The 21,799-nt window shown below is 43.1% G+C and overlaps 1 protein-coding gene across 8 annotated transcripts in view; it reads right to left on the bottom strand.

Moving 5' to 3' along the window:
- Positions 1–21,799, bottom strand: part of NTN5 (netrin 5) — a 34,798-nt gene that overhangs the window by 11,942 nt on the left and 1,057 nt on the right. For 2 of the 8 annotated variants that reach the window (XM_088655052.1, XM_088655053.1), the window contains exons 1-2: positions 17,660–18,056; positions 17,154–17,360 (exon numbers count right to left, since the gene is read on the bottom strand). The exons of 2 other annotated variants lie outside the window; for them this stretch is intronic. The gene's annotated coding sequence lies outside the window, so the exon portion shown is untranslated. Of the gene's footprint in view, positions 1–17,153; positions 17,361–17,659; positions 18,057–21,799 lie in introns of those variants that run through there. 4 more of the 8 variants (XM_088655051.1, XM_060281642.2, XM_088655055.1 and 1 more) reach the window with 2 other exon arrangements.

The following is a 21,799-nucleotide window of genomic DNA, read 5'->3' as shown; positions in this document are numbered from 1 at the left end:
GACTCTGTGGTTTAACCCACAGCGCCACCTGAGTCGCCGGCTTATTCTTATGGCAACCTAAAAGCAGCATGACAGGCTAATAATTTGATTACAACAGTTTATACAGCTACTAAATTGTATCTTTGTTTAGATTCAAGTGGCATACAATATATACAAGGTAACACCAACTAATGTGACTTCAGAGAATTCCCCAAAGTAGGGGATTTTTCAAGGGTGTATCAAACAGAGAATGATTCAAGCTTGAGGCAACATGCCTTCCAAAATAAGTATAAAGTCCCAACCACAGCACAGATGCTCCTGGTTATATTCACGACTTATTCATATATTTAGCACAGTGAACATGCTGAAAGAAGTCGGTGCTCCAGAGGAAGTAGCAGGGTAGCGACGCTCAGATAGGTGCAACACCAGATTTTTCTGTTCGCAACGCAGGGGATTTTTGATGGCTTATTCTTATGCCTAACACCAGCTTCATCTCAAGAAATCAACATGGAGAAATATTATGCCCTGTAATGCCTGTGAATCCTTCAGGTGTTAAAAGGCAAAGTTATGGCCACTGGTTGAAAAGATGGCAACCCTATTGTTGATTAATGTGAACCAGATTGTGCCTGGCTGTCATTGTTCATTATTTGTCATTATGTGTGTGGGTTTTTTTAAAATAAAAATAAAAATAAAGCCAAGCAACACACAAAACACATTCATTCGACAAGTTTTGACATATACCATCCACATATCACTGCCAATACTTTAATCTCTAGCTGTGACATTATAACTTGTACCCAAAGACCCAGTGAAGATATATCTTAGGGGTTCATAGCTGTCAAGTTTTCCCCTTTCTTGTGAGGAAGCCTATTCAGCATAAGGGAATTTCCCTTAAAAAAAAAAGGGAGAACTTGACAGCTATGTAGGGGTTCCAGATACACCCACACCTAACTCACAGATGATATCATTGTTATTTTATCTAGTGCTTCCTAACTTGCTAAGTACAGCCCTCCAGATGTTGTTGGACTACATCTTCCACCAACCTTGACCATTAACCATGCTGGCTGGGCCTGATTATGGGTGTTGCGTGTTGGAGTCCAAACAACATCTTGGAGGGCCACAAGTTCCCCATTCAGGCAGAGGGAATCCAGGCAGAGGGAAGACTAAGAATGCTTTCCAGGCAGAGCATATCTGCTCCTATGGGAAAACGAACCAAGGTTGTGCTCATATGATTTGTAAAGGAGATTTCTTCTTTACATGTGTCCATATCACATTTTGCAGCCATTCATACATGCAAGAAGAAGTAAAGCTGCCAACTTTTTAATTTAGAAATGCTGACCATATAACCATGCCAGCTGGATACAACCTGTGGGAGAGGTCAAAAGAAGAATCAGGGCAACAGCTGGCTGGTCAGAGGGCAGGGCTTGTAGGAAGCTGGCAGGGTTACCATTGAATGCATAGCAAAAAAATGAAAAAAGGACCCACACCAAGAGTTGAAACGTTTGCACAAAATTTGCATATGTACAGATGCAAAGTTAGAAATAACAGGTATCATTTAAATAGAAATAAAATACAGCATAGTGAGGGAGATTGTGACCTTCTCAGTTTGCTGCCCTGGTGCTGCTAACTGTTAATGGGAAACTTCAAGACCCCTCCTGCTTGCCTTTCTGAGGGTTCTTCAACCTTACAAACAGAAGGCCCTAAAAAGCCCTAAACGGCCTCGGTCCTATATACCCGAAGGAGCGTCTCCACCCCCATTGTTCAGCCCGGACACTGAGATCCAGCGCCGAGGGCCTTCTGGCGGTTCCCTCACTGCGAGAAGCAAAGCTACAGGGAACAAGGCAGAGGGCCTTCTCGGTAGTGGCGCCCGCCCTGTAGAATGCCCTTCCATCGGAGGTCAGGGAGATGAACAACTACCTGACATTTAGAAAACACCTAAAGGCAGCCCTGTTTAGGGAAGTTTTTAATCTGTGATATTTTAATGTATTTTCATATTTGTTGGAAGCCGCCAAGAGTGGCCGGGGAAACCCAGCCAGATGGGCAGGGTATTAATAATAATAATAATAATAATAATAATAATAATTATAATAATAATAGGCGAAATAGTAGGACACATCCCCACCCCAGAACAAAGGCAGAAGCTGATTGGTTGGGAAGTGGAGCCAGCAGGAGCCAGGGCAAAACTTGGCAGGTCAGGGAGGGCTGGAACAGAGCTAGGATGGAATCTGGAATTCTGGAATCTGGAAAGAGCAAGACTGTAAGGCAAAATCATGAATCCTAAACTAGAGCAGGTCATTTGATGGGCAATACCTGGCAAAAATCCAGAGTTAATGAACTTTCCAGATTCCCAAACTGGACCCCTGGAAGAACACGGTTATCCTCGTCTAACCAAACACCTTTAGGAGATACTAAATGCACTTTTAGTGTGTCATTTTTGTAAAAACACACACAGTGTGGGGATTAGAGAAGACACTATATAAGCCACAAACTGTGAAATCTGTGATTGACTGCTTTGGGGGGGGGGTGTTTTTATTTTATTTTATGACAGTCCTGAATAAGGTTTGAGATTCAAGTGAGTCAGTCAATTATGGGATGGGCTGAGGCGCTGATGGAGGTCTGGCGACCCTAGAAGCCTGATCTCCTGTTTCTTCTCCCTTGATAGGGGATAATCCTTGGAAGAGAGGAAAGTGATGCCTCTGTCTTGTCTCTGATTTCTCCCCCCTCACACATACTAATCACTAATTGCCTAGGGGGCTTTGATTGTGGAGCATTCCTCAGCCACCAGGGAGGTCTCTCCTGTCTCCTGCAGTGTGTGTGGCTCCTTCTCACTGACGGGCAGGCAGCTCCTTGTTCCCAGGCACGGTTGGACCCCCATCCCCATAATCTTTTCCTCTTCTGCAAGGATTGCTTTTGTAATTTCTCCCATGGAGGTCTAGGGGTGTGACATGTGTTGGAACTGGCCATCCACGTGGATTTTTTTAAATAAAAAAAAAAACCAAGAGAGTAATGAGTAGGAGACTGCTCTGCAATAACTTTCCTGAAATCGGATGACCAGGCTCTAGCCAGAAATGGGGTGACAAGGGGACCCTAAAGTGTGTGTGTGTGTTTGTCTGTGTGTGAGAGACAGATATATATATATATATATATATTCAGAACAGGCAGAACATAAATAACACCTAATCCATCTGCAGTGATTTAATTGGATTAAATATGAATATAATCAAACTGTATTTAAAGGTAAAGGTAAAGGGACCCCTGACCATTAGATCCAGTCGCAAACGACTCTGGGGGTGCAGCGCTCATCTCGCTTTACTAGCGGAGGGAGCCGGCATACAGCTTCTGGGTCATGTGGCTAGCATGACTAAAAGCAAGCACTCGGCAGTCATCCCACCGAATTTTATTTATTTGTTTATTTGGCATATCTACAGCTCAACTCAATGGAAGTGAGTGCTGGGCCATAAAGAAGGCTGATCACCAAAGAATTGATGCTTTTGAATTCTGGTGCTGGAGGAGACTCTTGAGAGTCCCATGGACTGCAAGAAGATCAAACCTATTCATTCTTAAGGAAATCAGCCCTGAGTGCTCACTGGAAGGACAGATCCTGAAGCTGAGGCTCCAATACTTTGGCCACCTCATGAGAAGAGAAGACTCCCTGGAAAAGACCCTGATGTTGGGAAAGATTGAGGGCACAAGGAGAAGGGGACGACAGAGGACAAGATGGTTGGACAGTGTTCTTGAAGCTACGAACATGAGTCTGACCAAACTACAGGAGGCAGTGGAAGACAGGGGAGCCTGGCGTGCTCTGGTGCATGGGGTCACAAAGAGTCGGACACAACTAAACGACTAAACAACAACAGCTCAACTTTCATCATGGCTGTGGCTCAATGTGGCTGCAGTCACAAATTCAATCCCAGCTAAAGCATCCACGACAGAGTAGCAATGTAACTTCATCTAACTTCCTTACAGAGAAATCAGGATGAATGCTCATTAAATAGCCAATGCCATCTAATCTCCTTGCAACAACAACAAAATCAGGATAAATGCTCGATAAACAGGTTGTCTGGAAGCAGCCTGATTCAGTATAAGGCAGATTTCTAGGTCCCTAATAGATTCCAGTAGCATACAACACATAGGTGACAATACACAAGGATACAAAGTCAGCTAAAAGCAATCAAAACTATTAAGCCACATCACAATTACACAAGATTACAAAAGCTACCATACTCTCAGTCAGTAAATGCTCTTGATGCTCCGCAAATGCCTGAGCTAATGGATAAGTATTTACTTGTTTTAAAAACCAACAGAAGCATCCCCATCAAAAATACTTTCACAAGCAGAGATTCACCACCAAGAAGCCCCAAAGAAGTAAATGTAACACAGGTATATGGGGTCTGAGTTGAAAAGTAATCACAGTTCCAATTGATATCGCTAGTTGGCACTTGTGATAATAGAGCTGTTTAAGATACACCAAACAAAGTGGAAGTGTGCTAGTTACAGGTAGGTAGCCGTGTTGGTCTGAGTCGAAGCAAAATAAAAAATTCCTTCAGTAGCACCTTAAAGACCAACTAAGTTTTTATTTTGGTATGAGCTTTCGTGTGCATGCACACTTCGTCAGAGTGTGCTGTTTAGCTTATTTTTTTAGTTGCTCCGTTAATAGTTTCTTTTTATATAAATTTTAATTGTTTTACTGATGATTTGTTCATTATTCGATATGATTTGTGTTGTACTTGTGATTTTCTATTACGTCTATGATATTTATTGTTTGCAAGCTGCTTTGTGAGTCGTGTAAATGAAAAGCAGCACAGAAATACAGTAAATTGAATCCATCAGTTATTTGCTTCTCGTCAACCCGGAGTGTGTGCCTTGCTCCTTCCCGCAGAGCGAATACAACAGGACCTTACAGTGCACGTCTCCCACTCAAAGGGACACAGAGATGATCTTCCTCTACTACGGTAGTTTAAATGGCCATGAAACACTGGCCGGCAGGAGCCCATTTACTTTGTATTGAACAATTTCTCATTTGTTCCTTTTCTGCCTTGCTCCTCTTCCATGGGGGAACTTAAGATGGTGTTTCCCAGACAGGCACTGACTAGCCCCAGAGACCCACTTCATCCTCACAACAACCCTGCAAGGTATGTTTGGCCGAGAGACACCAACTGGCCCAAAGTTCCTCTTTGAGCTTCATGGCTGAATGGGGATTTTTACATTCGGGTGTCCTGGGTCCCAACCCAGGACTCCAACCAGCAAATGACATGAAAGAACGATCACTGCCCCCACCCCTCCCAGTGCTCGCAAGCGAATGCAAGCAGGAGGAGCAGAAAGAAAGAAAACCAGAGGTGAAATGTCTCTGAGCATGTGTGGAGTGCATTTCCGTTGCCGGCCAGGAAACACAACCTGCTTCCTACACTCTTTGGCTGGGGTTTGTGTGTCAGGGAGTGTGGTTTTCAAGCTGTCTTGTGTGCTGCTACTGGAGTGAGTCCCCCTCTTTTTAAAGGAATGAATCACAGGTATTCCCCATTAGTCTCGATCAGTACAACTGCTTTTCTGTTCTTTTTTGCATGCTTCAAATGCTCTGCATAAAAGCCGCCCCTCTCCCTTTCCACTGCAAAGGGTGAAACGTCCCAAATTCGATTTTACGCCCCTCTCTGAAACTCTAAACATCCCCACTGACAACCGTTCTGTCTTCACACCTGCCATGGAGGGGCAGGGAAGAAAAAACACACACTTAAAAGCTGAGTCTGGGGTGTGGGTGGATGTTGGCGGCTGTATCATTATGGTTGAAAAACTGGCACAGTCACTAAAGAGAGGGGAGGAACCAAGTCATTATTTCTATTATTATTATTATTATTATTATTATTATTATTATTATTATTACTGCTCCTTCTCCTTCACCCCGCTCCTTCCAGGAGCGAAAGCTATTTTGACAAATTGGAAAAAAGGGGTTTCAAAAACATCTGGAACGTCAATAAATCATTTGTCAAACACAAAAGAAAAACTGTTGTTTTAGGGGGGGTGAGGATGCACCATTGCCAACTAACCCCCCCAAGTTTCTGCAAACCAGGGAACTCAAATTTCTGTGGGGTGAGGGAACGGGAAGCATTAGGTACTACGTATCTGATATCTGCTGAAGCCCAATTCACACAACTCAATTCACACAGCCAAACGGGTGCAGCCTGTCTGAGCTCGATACAAATGCAACCAGCAAGCAAAGGAGCATTTGTGGCATCTCCTGGAAACCACCCAGTGATTGGTAAGCTACACAGATAAAAGCTGATCTGTGCGCATATATTTTTGAAAGCCTTCCTTGTTTGGTTTTAACTCAAGAGGCCAGAGCGCTGCTCCAGGGCAGTCATTCTGCTCCCAAGAATTTAGCCCCCGAAGCTGTTTTCTAAGGTAGTGTTCCAAACATGAAACTCTTTTGCAAAGGCTCAGTCTGGAGACACATGATGCAATAATAAGGATGAAAGGGAAACTGAGCATGTACAGAGCGCTATTTGCATACCACTCTGTAACCATGAAAGTTCATGCAAACCTGAAATAGGTGAAGGAGAGGGCACAACTTTTAGAAAGGCTCCAACTTTATAGTTCAACTTTCCTTCAAGGAGGCATATCTATATCTATATCTATCTATCTATCTATCTATCTATCTATCTATCTATCTATCTATCTATCTATCTATCTATCTATTTGCACACGCCTCAATTTTATAATCACAGCAAGCCTGTGAGGTGGATTCATCTGCAACTGAGAGAGAGTGACTGACCTAAGGTCAACTTGTAATTTTCATGGCAGATCCTGGTTTGACATGAACCCCTATAACTTCCCTCTCTCAGAAAATAACTCATTTAAAACATCTCCATCCCACCACCAGCAAGTAGATTTCCATTTCTGTTAGTAGTGTTGATTCAAGGGACTGTGGCAATTGAAGCTGCTTTATTTCATGCTCTCTTACACTATAGCTTTCTTTTTTCCTCCTTGGGAATGAATGAATTTCCTTTCAAGTTATGGCTGTGAAAGAGATCTTAGGCCCTGTGTGGGGCAATTTTTCCCACAGACTGGGAGAAACAGGCCTCTCCCACAGGGTTTGGGGGAAGATGTAAGAGATGGCTCAAACTCTATCACCGTGCAAAATGAAAATTACTTTTGCTGCTGCTGCTGCTCTCACCCCATATCTTCTTGTATGTGGGGAGAGGGAGAATTATCTATCTCCTTTCCCTAAGTCACACAATTTTAGCCACAATCCACATCTATCCAATAATTTCTTATAAAGTACTGCATTTTGAGGTGTTCCCCACACCAAACCAGGCAGAAGGCCCTCTTGGTGGTGGCACCTTCCCTGTGAAATGCCCTCCCTTCAGATGTCAAGGAGATAAAGAATTACACAACTTTTAGAAGACATCTAAAGGTAACCCTGAATCAGGAGGTTTTTAATACTTGGTGTTTTTAGATATGCTGTAAGCCTCCCAGAGAAGCTGGGGAAACCCAGCTAGATGGGCAGGGTATAAATGATAAAAATTATTATTATTCTTATAAAGCAGCTCCAGTTCGAACTGAGAAAAAGAATACGACCTTGCTATGTTTTAAGCCAGTAATGTATATGCAGCCAAAAAAATAATCAGGGCATTTTTGGGACCTGTCCTGCTTTAGAGATTGACACATCAACAGCAGAGCATTAAAAGCAAACAGATAAAGCTGGGGTGTGTGTGTGATATTGAAATAAGAAATTGAATTCTCCTAGCCCTAAAATGTGTGAGTCAGAGGGGCTGATCCGCCCCTCACATGTTTATTAGATTTTACACTTTGACACTTCTTTCGCATCCCAGAGGCCAGGTGGTTGGAGTCATTGCCACCGCAGGAGGGGGTACGGGAAGCATAAATCATGGCTAAAAGCAGCTCCCCCCCCCCACAACTATCCACATGACTGCCACTTCCCTCCTCCACCCGTTCTTGTACACAGGCCTGGTTCTGTACTAATTCGTTACACATATGTTGCATCACCTTCTCCAAGCATGCAGGGTGTGATGGCTGACGGCTTCAGCTCACAAATAGATCCAGAGTAGCAGAGGTGCCATTTAGAAAAATCTGTGGGAAGGGAAGCTCCCTCAAAACTTTCCCGGCCTTTGAAACTGCATGGGAAGGGCTAAGGGGGCATACCCAGGGCCCGATCTAGGTTTGATGAGGCCCTAAGCTACTGAAGGTAATGGGGCCCTTTATATGTCCTGCTGTCCTTTGTCAACAACAAATTTTCACTGCTTTTTGTGTTGAATATATGCTGTATGGTAATTTATGGACCTAATAGGTATCTAAAGCCATTTGCACATGTTGCCATTAGGGTTGCCAGACTCAATAGAGGACAGGACTTCTGTGCCTTTAATTGCCCTGCTCTCTTTTGAGCCTGGGAACCTTAAAGAGAAACCAGCAGACCCTTTGTTTAATTTCCAAGCAAAGGGTCTGCTGGTTTCTCTTTAAGGTTTCCAGGCTCAAAAGAGAGCAGGGCAATTAAAGGCACAGAAGTCCTGTCCTCTATTGAGTCTGGCAACCCTAGTTGCCATGCAACCAGGCCATGAAGAATGTAGGTACCCTATACATAGAAATGAGCTAAGCAGTGATATTTTAGGGAGCAGGCTAGCAGGCGGGGCCCATTACTTACATCATAGGAGCCTACACAACACAAAACACTGTTGCTGTATGTGGGTTTTGTTTTAGTTTTTAATCTTGTATTTTTGAAAATGTACATCCAGGGGTTTTTTCTTTAATTTTTTGGGGGGTGCCCAAGAGAGTAGGGCCCTAAGCTGTAGCTTGTTTAGCTTATATGTAAATCTGGATACTGCATACCTTGCCTGCAGAAGGTCTCTGGAAGTTAAAGCCTCTCCATCTCTACCTGGGGCTAGGAAAGACCCCCTGTCTGATTTTTCCCTGGCTGCTATCATGGCGCCTTCCAAATGTTCCTTGACTACAGCTTCCAGCACTCCTGACCATTGGCCATTTTGGCTGGGGCTGATGGGAGTTGTAGTTCTACATCTCTGAAGCGCACCAAATTTAGGGCAGTGTGGGTGGTGCAAAATTGAGAAGATCCATAACTGAGAAGATCCATTTGGGGGAGCCAAATTTGGCCTCACCCAAGACGCCATATTACTAAAGATTACCAAAGTCCACCCCTGCACACTGGCTGCCCCAAACCAAGCTAAATGCACCAGCAGCCTGACTCCATATGAGGCAGCTTTCAAGCCTGCTGAATGATGTCTCCCTCTTTAGCAACATAAGCAAGGGCAACTCATACCTTGAACACTTGAAACAGGGGAAGTGGTTTTTTTAAAAAAAGTCACCACAATAATCACATCCATATATTTTAAAGCACTTGGCTGCCCTCAAAGAATCCTGGGAACTGTAGATTACCCTTCACAGAGCTATAATTCCCAGCACCCTTCACAAACTACAGCATTCAGGATTTTTCGGGGGGGGGAGGGGGAGGACATGTATGGTGTGGAAGTTGTTTTAACATAATTCCTCTCCTCCCAGTTTAATCTTCAGCGTATCCAAGTACTCTGATGCAATTTGCTGTGAAACCTCCTGTCTCCCCACCCTGAAATCTTGCCTCCCGCTAAACCCAAAGTGGGGAGAAAGAACCTTTAAAGTTGCTGCTATGATATACAAATAGCCTGGCATCCCTCCTTCAGAGAGAAGAATTTCAATGTATTTCCTGGGCAATCTCCTTGTAGATTTCTATTCAGCGGTACTGAAAACCTCACAGTGGGCTTTTCGGGTTTTTTTTGCTGCAACTCTATTAAAGCCAATCTATTCATCACCACCCACCTTTACAATAACACTCTATGTTGCATATTTGTAATGCAAAGAAACACAGCTTCTGCAGGTTCCCTGTGAAGCAGTTTTCAGATTTTGTGCTCAGATCCTATTATCATTCTAAAGAACTTTCTTTAACCTCTGTTGGGTCAATCAGCCTGAAAGCATCTATGTGAGCTAGCAGATTGCTATTTCCACAGGGCAACTGGGGTTGCTTCCATGTGCTGCTAAGGTCCTCTAGTGCTGCGAAGGCTCTGCTTTTCTGCAATTATCTAGAAGTGGAAGTCGAACAGAAGTTCCACACATAATACATCCATAATATATATTATCCAGAAATGGCCTTCCACATGACCAAGATCCTCTGATAATGTTCCCATTCAGCAAAGGTCCTTGGAATTGTTAATTAAAAGCTTCCTTCTTGTAGGTCCAGACCAGGCATCCCCAAACTGCGGCCCTCCAGATGTTTTGGGATCTACAACTCCCATGATCCCTAGCTAACAGGACCAGTGGTCAGGGATGATGGGAATTGTAGTCCAAAACATCTGGAGAGCCGAAGTTTGGGGGTGCCTGGTCCAGACTATTTTATTGTTTCTTGATGAAGCAATGGCTCCTTCCAGGCTACCAATATTTTCATGTAGGATTCATTCACATACCAACTAATTCAAGTTAGGTAGTTAAAGTTGATTGGGAGTTGCCGTGCAAACAATTCTGCTTCCCCCCAAACCGCGTTTTTGGCAATAAATAAAGTGATGAGGAAATTTACCGCGAACTGTTGGGTAACAATTACTTGATGCAATGAAATATAACTTTCCCACAAACAAATAAGAACAACTGCACAATAAATAACTGATGCCATCTATCCCACCCCCAATAGTTTGTGCAAACAATTAGGAAGGAATGCACAATAAACAGGTTGCATGGAAACGACTAATATAAACAACCAGATTATATCTGCAAACAGTAACTGTCTAATTAAAGGTGAAGGTGGGGGGGTGAGATGTTGATGTATTCATTTGTCATGCATGCCTCTGTAAAAACCAATCAAATATGTTTATTTAAAATAAAATAAATTCAGTGACACTTGCTTTGTTCAGACAAGACGGGGCTGGTTGTGCAATTGCCACGTTGAACAAACATGGGAGGACAACACAGAAAACTCCGGAATACATTTGGGCTGAAAATTGCCTGGATGCTCTGTGAAAAAAGTAAGCCAGCACGGAATTGCAGTTTTGGAGAACAAGGCAGCTGCAGACTGAGAGCCACTTGCTCAAAGCTGTCCAGTAAGTCTCTGGAGGTCAAGCCCAACACACTGTCCATCAAATGACACCAGCTCTCAGAAACCATTCACAGCCACTTGCCTTCTTTGAACGTTTTTTCATGGGGAGATATGGAGAATCCCCAATTTTGGCCACCCTCCCTTCCTCTTTCTGAGGCTTCCATGCTACCAGTTTACCCCGCCCCCTCCCAGAAGAGCAAAATAAAAGCGTTTGCGTTTTTTTCAGGATTAGGTGGATACCTAATTTTTGTCATGTGTCTTTACTTAAACAAACGTCAAGCAGCAGGGCTTCCTGTTGGCCAAAAGGCCAGCCTCCTTCCCTCTCCTGCTTTCTCCCAAGGCTTTGGCTTTCGTGTGACATCCTTTTCCATGATGTCAGCATTTTTGGCGTGAACTCCCATCGTTTGAGGATATATGGTTCTTGGCTCTCACCGGCATATCTCCGTTTCATCTCCTTTTGCTGCTACGCCAAATTAAACCCAGGAGGGGCCAAGTGTTGCCGGAAACAAGCCCCCGCTCTCGACAGGGCCAAATAATACCTCAACGGGGAGAATGGCAATTTTCCAGCCATTGGATATCCAGCCCCTAACCTGGAACTAACTGACCACAGGCTGGGCCTACCCCCCCCATATTAAAAGCCTCACGTCTCCGGCCCCCTCCCCAGTTCCCCGCCATGCTAGCATAAATACTTTCATTGCCTTCTAGTCAGTTAAGGAACTACTGTGCAGCACTCCCCCCCCCAAACCAGATTTAGGAATCTAGGGTGCTTCCAAGACCGTCTCTATTTTCAGGTGGGAATCACACACCTAGGTCATCCGGTTTAAGTTGACTTGGTCTCTTGCAACAACAAACCTGCCCCCCCCCCCAGAAACAGACCAGTTGTGATAAGTGATGGAGAGAAGAATTGCTTGACGCAATTATGCTAACCTCTGCAATGTCTGCTAACCTCTCTGCAAATAAATCATAAAGAATGCTAAATAAAACAGTCGGTGTCAACTAACTTCCCTGAAAACTTTATGCAAAACAAATTGAGATGCACACTCAGGCCATCCTAAAGCAGCCCTGCTCTGGGCTTGGTCACAGCCACCCTTCAAAGCCCACTCATTCTGTGGAACTGGCTCTGTTACAGGTGCAACATAATATTCATTCAGCATTTGTTAAGAAGTTGGTCTTCCAATGTGGAGGCACCCACCCTTGGGATCTCCCTGCTTGCTGATACCAGGCAGGCAGCTTCACTGAACTCTTTTCAGCACCTGCTAAAAACACACTTGTTTAGGCAAGCCTGTATAATGTTTGTACAGTCGTACCTCGGAAGTCGAACAGAATCTGTTCCAGAACTCCATTCAACTTCCAAAGCATTTGGAAACCAAAGCGCGGCTTATGATTGGCTGCAGGAAGCTCCTGCAGCCAATCGGAAGCCGCGGAAGCCCCATCAGACACCCGGCTTCCAAAAGAACATTTGGAAACCGGAACACTTGCTTCCGGGTTTTGATCGTTTGGGAGCCAATTTGTTCAGGAGCCAAGGTGTTCGAGATCCAAGGTACGACTGTATGTGTATACACTATACATCTATAGCGCTGACATGTGTTTTCATCTGTTTTTTAGCTTATCATTGATTTTAATCATTTCTGAATGCTTTAAACCAGGGGTCAGCAAACTTTTTCAGCAGGGGACCGGTCCACTGTCCCTCAGACCTTGTGGGGGGCCGGACTATATTTTGAAAAAAAATATGAACGAATTCCTATGCCCCACAAACAACCCAGAGATGCATTTTAAATAAAAGGACACATTCTACTCATGCAAAAACACCAGGCAGGCCCCACAAACAACCCAGAGATGCATTTTAAATAAAAGGACACATTCTACTTATGTAAAAACATGCTGATTCCCAGACCGTCCGCGAGCCGGATTTAGAAGGTGATTGGGCCACATCCGGCCCCCAAGCCTTAGTTTGGGGACCCCTGCTTTAAACAGTTGTTTTTGGCCAGCACCCCCCCCCCCCGATAACGTGGTTGTTTTATTCTTTTCGTAAACCACCCTGAGGTTTTATTACAATCAAGCGGCATATAAATCTTTAGAAATCGTAAAAAATAAAATACATGTAAAGTCCATTGAAAGCATACGCCTTTCCTTCAAAAGCATCCTGGGAACTAGTTTGTTGAGGATGCTTGAAAGTGCAGTTCTGTAAGCTACAGCTCCCAGAATTCTTTGGGAGGGTGTTTTAAATGTATGGTGTGGACACTTGCTAGAATCATAGTTAGAAGGTTTATTGGAGGCCATCAAGTTGAAACCACACCCCCCAACTGCTCAGTGCAGGATCTGCAATGCAGGATACAGTTGCAGCATTCCTGAATCTACCCAACCCCGAGTCAAAATAGCTTGTTTCTTTAACAAATAACCAATTCCAGTCCTGAGATTTTAATTTTTATAAAAAAAAAACCCAATAGGTTGGTAAATTTCAGTGGTGCCTCACAAGACAAAATTAATTTGTGCCATGAGTCGCTTCGTCTTGCAATAATTTTGTCTTGTGAAGCGCGGTTTGCCGCGGCAAAAAACAAACAAACAAAACGCCAAAAAACTTCGTCTTGCGAAGCATGGCCATAGAAAACTTCATCTTGCGAGTCACCAAAAACATCGCAAAACGCTTTTGTCTTGCGAGTTTTTTGTTCCACGAGGCATTCGTCTTGCAAGGTACCACTGTACTTGATTCTTGCAACCCTGGAGAGGTGGGGAATGTGATAAAATGGCACCAGTAGGAATGGGAGAGAAATTTGATTCAGTTTGCATTTATAGGTAAAGGTAAAGGTACCCCTGACTGTTAGGTCCAGTCGCGGACGACTCTGGGATTGCAGTGCTCATCTCGCTTTACTGGCCAAGGGAGCTGGCGTACAGCTTCGGGGTCATGTGGTCAGCATGACTACGCCGCTTCTGGTGAACCAGAGCAGCTCACGGAAATGCCGTTTACCTTCCCGCCGGAGCGGTACCTATTTATCTACTTGCACTTTGACATGCTTTCGAACTGCTAGGTGGGCAGGAGCTAGGACCAAGCAATGGGAGCTCACCCCGTCATGGGGATTCGAACCACTGACCTTCTGAACAGCAAGCCCTAGGCTCTGTGGTTTAACCCACAGCGCCACCCATGTCCCTACAATTCTCACTTTCCAAACCAGATTGAGAACTGAAACACAGCCATTCTTTCAAATTCACCTGTTTCTGAAAGTTGCAATGGGGTTCTCCAGCCAAGTAACATGGACAGAAATGCATATACTAGGGCAAAATGTGTATAAAACTGCATATATTGGTGAAAATAGCTTACGGGAAAATGCATTACAGTATACAGACATACCTTGGAAGTCGAACGGAATGTGTTCCAGAAGTCCATTCGACTTCCAAAACGTTCAGTAACCAAAGTGCGGCTTCTGATTGGTTAAGGGAAGCTCCTGCAGCCAATTGGAAGCCGTGGAAGCCCCATCGGACGTTCGGCTTCCAAGAATAGTTCACAAACCAGAACAGTCACTTCTGGGTTTGCGGCGTTTGGGAGCCAAAACATACGAGAACTAAGCTGTTCGAAAACCAAGATATGGCTATATTAGGGGAAGTTGCTTTGGAAAATGTACAATAGGCAAAACTGCATACAAACGTGTGTATGTCAGGAGAAATTTGCACTAGGGTGCTGATGAATTTTCTTGAGGGCTTTGTAAAAAATAAATAAATCACAAACTGATGTGGAAATGTAGAGAACTGAATTAAAGATGGGAAAAATGAGGAACTAGGAGAACCAAAAACTGACAGATTCTGTGCCCCTAACTTAGTTATGCCCTTCTAGTAGGAGTAGCCAGATTCATTTACAGAATTTATTTGCCCAGTTCTAATTAGAACCACCAGTCTCAGACTGGAACCATAGCTGCCAAGTTATCCCTTTTTTTCAGGGATTTTCCATTATGCTGAATAGGCTTCCTCGCGAGAAAAGGGAAAACTTGGCAGCTATGACTGGAACAAGTACCGGTAACTTCCTTAGACACTGATTAAATGATCAACAACTTAATCAGAGTCTCTTCCAAGCACGCCTGATTCTTTAAACACTGCAGCTATCCGACGGAGTTTCTGAATTACAACATGCTTTAGATTGGAATATCTGCACTTTACATGACTTTCCTCGATTACAAAACGTTTCTCAGTCATTCCCAGAGCATGAGTCTCCCTGCAGAGTGCATCTCTCAATAAAGGCTTGCATTTGCATTATATTCAGATCACATTGCAACTGCTACTCTAAATGGACAAACTGTTTTATTAAAAAGAGGATTGTGGCTAGCCCAGTGTAAGCCTCCCCAAAAACATTAAAATTGTTTTCCGGAAGAGTAGCCACGTTCAGTCTGTTGCAGTAAAAACAACAAAGAGTCTTGTGGGGAACAGATTTATTATGGCAAAAGTTGTCAATGAACCAGAATCCACTTCCTCAGATAACGCTGAAATATAATCCTCAACACTTCAGACGTTAGCATAAAGGGGCAGTTAGATGATCTTGTGTCAAAGCAAGGGCCACCCCCCTCTTCCCCTATTACTTTCCTCATTGCAAAAACTATGAACTTTGGGGGAAATAGAAGCATTCTAAATCAGGTGTCTCCTGCCAGGAATGAGGGAATGTTTGTTTGTTTGTTTGTTTGATGTATTTATATTCCACATTTCTCCCAAGTTCGGATTCATTTCTACACGTGTAAACCCCCTTTTGGATTAGTCCAAAATGTCATAACCATGGGAATTCAGTGCATGTTTGGGGCTGGAACAGGACTCCTTATTGGCATAATTAAAAATGGAAAGTGTAATGCTGGTGGTCAACAAAAGAGGTTTAAAGACTCTCTCAAGCCAAATCTTTAAAAATATTGTATAAACACTGACAACTGGGAAACACTGGCCTGCAAATGCTCCAACTGGAGAACAGCCTTTACCAAAGATGTCATGGACTTTGCAAATGCTCCAACTGGAGAACAGCCTTTACCAAAGATGTCATGGACTTTGAAGATGCTCGAACTCAGGACAAAAGGGAGAAAGGTGCGAAGAGGAAGGCATGTTTGGCAAACCCTCACCATGATTAACTCCCACCTGGAAACCTATGCCCCCATTCTGGAAGGACGTGTGGATCCACAATTGGCCTCCACTGTCACTTACGGACTCACTGTTAAGACTGTGTTCATGGAAGACAATCGTACTCAGCAACAAGTGATCGCTGAAGAAGAAGAAGAAGAAGAAGAAGAAGAAGAAGAAGAAGAAGAAGAAGAAGAAGAAGAAGAAATTGTATCATGAGCAGAGAAGCACCAGGGCAGCTATAATTTCAGGTTAATTCATCCAAAGCAAAAAAAAAAAAAAGAGAGAGATTTTTGGGGGGCGGGGCCATCTGATCTCATTCTGCTCTTTTTCTTTTTATCTTTGAACCTTTGACTCAGCAGATTTGTGGAAAACCACAGCTTGGCTTGAGAACATGTTCAAGATTTAGAAATGCCAACTGCCAGATGCCAGTGAAAGGGCACCGTTGTGGCAGATGTATTTCAGGAAAGGGACAGTGTGAAAACCTTTGATGTGTGTAACATCTCAAAAATAAATCACTGTGCCCTTTTCTTGCTGTTTGGGGTCCAGGTTGAAGAGACGGGGGGGCAATTATTATTATTTTACTAACAAAGAAATGAAGATGTTACCTGACAATAATGATTTCAAAGGTAACCTAGGCTGCAATCCTATGCCCATTTACTTGAGAGTAAGTCCTCTTGAACTCATAGGAACATACATCTATCTGTATAGGGTTGCACTGTAAAATATGGATTCCGTGTAAGTGCGAGAGGAAGTGATCATGAAGTCTCGTATGGTGAACTGAAGACTAGGAAAATGAGAAGCTCAGAGAAACTGAAACTGATAGATCCGCCCCCCCCCCCCATCACTACATAACTAACTTGACGGGGCACAAAAGAATTTACTTCTAATAAAGCATTAGTAAGAGTTTTCCGTTAATCAATTTCCAACTAACAAACAAAAGGTCTGAAAATGGGGAGGAAGCATTGCTAAAATGACACATTATAAAACCCACCAAGGGCTCACCTACACTTACCTTTTGCACAGCACTTTCTAGAAAGAGATCCATGCCTTAAAGTGCCATGTCTGAGCACCTTTTTTGCCCCAGAGTTTTGCCTGCGAACTCCTGCTCTTTGACGTTCAAACATCAGTTTGGGTTTTCAGTGGTAAAGGGCAGGTTTTTACAGGGAAAGCACCAGGGCAAAAAGAAAATCTCTCGGACGCGGCCCTTTAAAGCGTAGACCTGTGCCAAGAAACACAGCACAAAAGGAAGTCTGTATGAACCCTAAAGGTAATAGAACACACCGCACCATTTTAAAAAAACATAAAAATGCTGTACTCCAACTATGTTTGTTCCCCCCCCTAAAAAGACAGCTCCACTACTGTTCCCCTTTAAATGTGAACCGAGTTGGATTTCTCCCTCATCCCATGTCTGCCCTGAGTAAAACTTTGCTGGAAGCAACACACAATGTTGTGTAGATGGGAGGCTGCACAAAAATTGCATGCATAAGCACCACCAATCCCACACCAGTGGACACCCACCTTCTTCTTCCAGACTATCTTTATTTTGGGGTAGACTTCAATCATGTAACTGGCAAATTCAGGATGCGCAATCCAAGCTGATCTATGCTGCTTGTTGGGGGGAAAGAATAAAGACTTCTCCAAAAGACAGGACTTTTGGGTGGGAAAAATGAACTGCAAATTGTGGGATGACACTTGCTTTAATGCAAAGGTCATCGAGCTGCCTGCCAAGTAGATAAGAGCGGGTGCTCATTAAATAGCCAACGTCGTCTAATTTCCCTGCAAACACATCAGGGCAATTGCTCTACAAAACAGGTCATCTGGAAGCACCTTTACTCTCTGTGTAGGACTGCAGCTGCCTTAGACTACTTAAGTGCAGCGAGATACAGCACCTCACTCTCCACTGAGCAATAAATATTGTGATTGAGAGAGTTCTGTATTGTTGTTATAATGCAATTATTTTCAGGGTTGCATTTCCGCGGTAATAGAAATGATGGATGATCGAAAGATCCCAGTAGCAGATAGAACAATCGGAATGTTTCAAATGGGTTTCCCCCCCTCTTCCCAGACTCTCTGGCTACGTTTCGGGTTTTGTAGCTCTCCAATCTCTGCCTTTGGCTGGCAATCTCTGCTGTTATTGCATGCTGATTTGTTCCTCTAAATAATGGTAGGCCCGTTCTAGCGAAGTGTTGCACCTGTGACTAATTCTGAGAAAGAGCCTGTACATAAGTACTCTCAAGGCCTTGGACCATGTTCAAGGAGAGCACCTCCTTTCCCAAGAGTATGCCAATTTTGCCCCAAACTTCTAGTTGTATAAAATATTATTGGCAGTAATATTTCAAAATTCACTAACTGAGCAATGGGTCAAATTATTAGTGATTATAATGTTCACATAGGCCAGTATTCAAACAGGTTTTACTGAAGGGAGACCCGCTGAAATGAATTAGCTATGTTTATTAATTTCAGTGGGTCTACTCTGAGTAATACTTAGTTGAATGCCACCCAAAATTGGCAACAATTGTTAAATACGAAGCGACAGCAGTGGCAAATGTTTTCTCTTCCTTCTGTCCTGGGATTGAGTTGCAGCTTTTATCCCGAAACTAGAGAGCCAGAACCCATCAAAAGCGGAGCCCTCTGCTGAAATCCTATGCACAATTAACTTGGGAGCAAGCCCAGCTGAATATGGTGGGACGTATATCTTGCATAGGCTTGCCCTGTAAATCTCCCTTCTCTCTGAAATCCATCGGTCTTTTAAAAAAAAATCACTTTGTCTGGACTGTGCCCAGAATTTGTGAGTTTTCATCAGTGGTTTGCTTTGGATAATCTTTAAAGTATAATAATGCGTGTTTTTTTTTTAGGGCAGGATAACATTTGTGGCCCCCCTACCTTACAAATTTATAGAAAGATTCATGATGTTGAGCATGCTATAATATATACAAAATAGGATCAGAAACATACTCTGGAAGATTAGTCATTTGGTTAAAACAACAACAACCCTTCTTCCCCATCTGAAATGTATGGGTTTTAAATCCATGACAGATTATCCACTTGCTAAGCCTTTTAGGGGGAAGGGTTTTAAAAGAAAAACATACGAAATAAATCTTAAATCTACTGCCTACTGCTTTGCAATGCTGAGAAATTGAGAAAGCACGGTTCCTTTTATTGTCGAGTGGTTAGGTAAAACCTGGCAGGGGACAGGAATAGCTGAAGACGGCAATCTGAAATATACCTCCTGAGAAACAAATCTCATGGAAATTCATGTGACATTTACAGGTAAATATGTTTAGAGCCGGGGTGGAAATAACAACCCTTCCTGTATATGTATGTAAATAAGGAAGTCAGGGAGCAAACCAATATGTCTGAAGGCTTGATTTCCTTTTTATTAACTTTTGTAGGGAGGAGGAAACCCAAAACTAATGTGAAAAACACAAACCCTCACCATCGCTTTTTCGGCACTTAAGAGCATGCTTCTGGTATCAGCTGCACCCCTTACTGTCTAAAAGGCAAACAAAAATAAACACTGAAAATCGATTGCCATCCTCACACCTCAACTTTAAGTGTGATAACACAAACAAACAATGATGGATGATACAAGTTTCCCGTACTATGGAGCAACAGATTTTCCATTGTTTATCTTCTACATACGTTGAATGGAATACATACAGCACTGTATAGGAGTTTACAGTTCTTGGCGCCCAAAAGAACATATATAATTCCACCTGCCCCGCATTTACCAGGACCGTCTCTGTTCTCTCATACTTGTCCTTGGTCCTTGCAGCTCGAGGAGGATGTGGCTTATTCAATCAATTCCCCTTTGTAATCCGTTCTCCTTAGAGCATTATTCTCTCCTGCTTTACCAGTTTCAGAGGCACAATTATTACCCTGGGATTGCTAAGCAGGCAAGAACATGCTGCTCCCACCCATAGGCCAAAAGAAGAAGAGCCACCAAGTACCATTCAAGCAAGAACAGCAGCAAGGGAAGAGGAGCATGGATAGATCTGGGTTTAAATGCTCATAGTGCACCACTTTGTTTGGCCTTGGTTAACTTGGTCTCTCTCTCTCTCCCTTCTACCTTTTCCCTCCTCTTCGCTCCTCTTGTGTGACTGCCTTGTCTTTTCAGGATGGCAGGACCAGGCTCTCATTTCCCCTTTTTCTTTTCCATGGATGTAAGCTGCTTTGGGGAGATGACAATTGCCAAATACAGTAAACGAAATAAACTGCCTGCTTTCTCAGCGTGTCTAGTGGCTGGAGGGAATGCACTGAATTTGTACCTAATACTCAAGTAGATCCTTCAAATACCCTCTCTAAGAACTTTGCCTGCATTTGCTAAACCTTGAAACGCTGCAGATAACGGTAGTGCTGGGAAGGGAAGCTATATTTACGATCCAAAGAAAAAGAATACAAATCTCACATGAGCAGGCCATGAGCATTTCTTAGCTGTAGGAAAACGCATGATCTGAAGGTTTCCAAAACAGTTTACCAGGGACTGCTGGCTGCCAGGCACCATGGAAATATTATCATTTTGCCTTTCATTTTTAGCTCCACTAGGATATTCCATCTAATATAATAAAAGTATATTTAATATTGGATGGGAATGTTGAAGTAAATCTTCAAGTTCACCCCAAAAGCCCCTGAATTGTGTATACATCTCCTTAACTCTTGCTTCATGGTATTATTGTTATTAGCAACAGAAAGGTCATTTCTAGAATTGTTCCTAGAACTGGAAGAATTTCTTAACTGCGGCATTTAGGCTGAAATCTTGTAAACGCTTGCTTGGGAATAAGTGCCACTGAACTTGGTAGGACTTACTCTAAGCATATATATATATATAGGATTGCATTGGTAGTCTATCTGTCCTCTGTACCATTAAAAAAACCAACCCCACCTGATATCATACACACTACATACTGTAAGTAGCTGCTTACAAAAGTGGAGTAGGAAATTTTACCCAGAATCGAATTGTACAAGTTATGAAGAAGAACCATTTCACAGCAATTCAATATCTGACCAGCAAAGCAGTAATGTGGTGGTGTTTTAAACCCATTTTAATTTAAATGAGGTGAAACTTTACAGTTTTAAAACGTATTTTTTCCTTAGTGCATTTTCAACAAACACCATGTTAGTGAGGATCCAATGTCAGCAACAAGAAATGTAAGAGAAGATTTTAAATCTCCTCAAATGAGGTCCTGGCCTGCTCCAAGTTTGAATATGTTATGGGTGTGTAATGGATTTTCACCAAATTGTTAATGTAATCAAACTGAGTACGGATAGGTTAAATGAAATTCTCCTCCCCACCCTCAACAACTGCAATGATTTCAAAACAAATTCTCTCCAAAGGCGCACAAAATGTATAGCAGAAGCTACTGCATATGTAAGTTGCAACCCCTGCATAACATGTAACGACAGATATTTTTGCGTGCATTGAAGCAATATAGAATCCATTACACCGAAATTGGCTAGCTAACATCAACATAAAGCTGCCATAGCCAGAGGAATCGCTCACGCTAGCAGACTACTCAGCCCAGCTCCTGTTCATTTTGTGAGCTGCGGTGAACGTAATAAACTAACAAAACATTAAACGGAAGGTCATAATAATTTCAACATGTCACTTGGGACAACTCAAGATTTCCCCGGGATTTCAGGAAGACGGAGGGACAAGAG

The sequence above is a fragment of the Zootoca vivipara genome, chromosome 12, assembly GCF_965207765.1.
Source record: "Zootoca vivipara chromosome 12, rZooViv2.hap1.1, whole genome shotgun sequence".
Taxonomy (NCBI): Eukaryota; Metazoa; Chordata; class Lepidosauria; order Squamata; family Lacertidae; genus Zootoca; species Zootoca vivipara.
The sequence above is the reverse complement of the archived record's forward strand: the minus strand, read 5'-3'. Positions and strand labels throughout refer to the sequence as shown.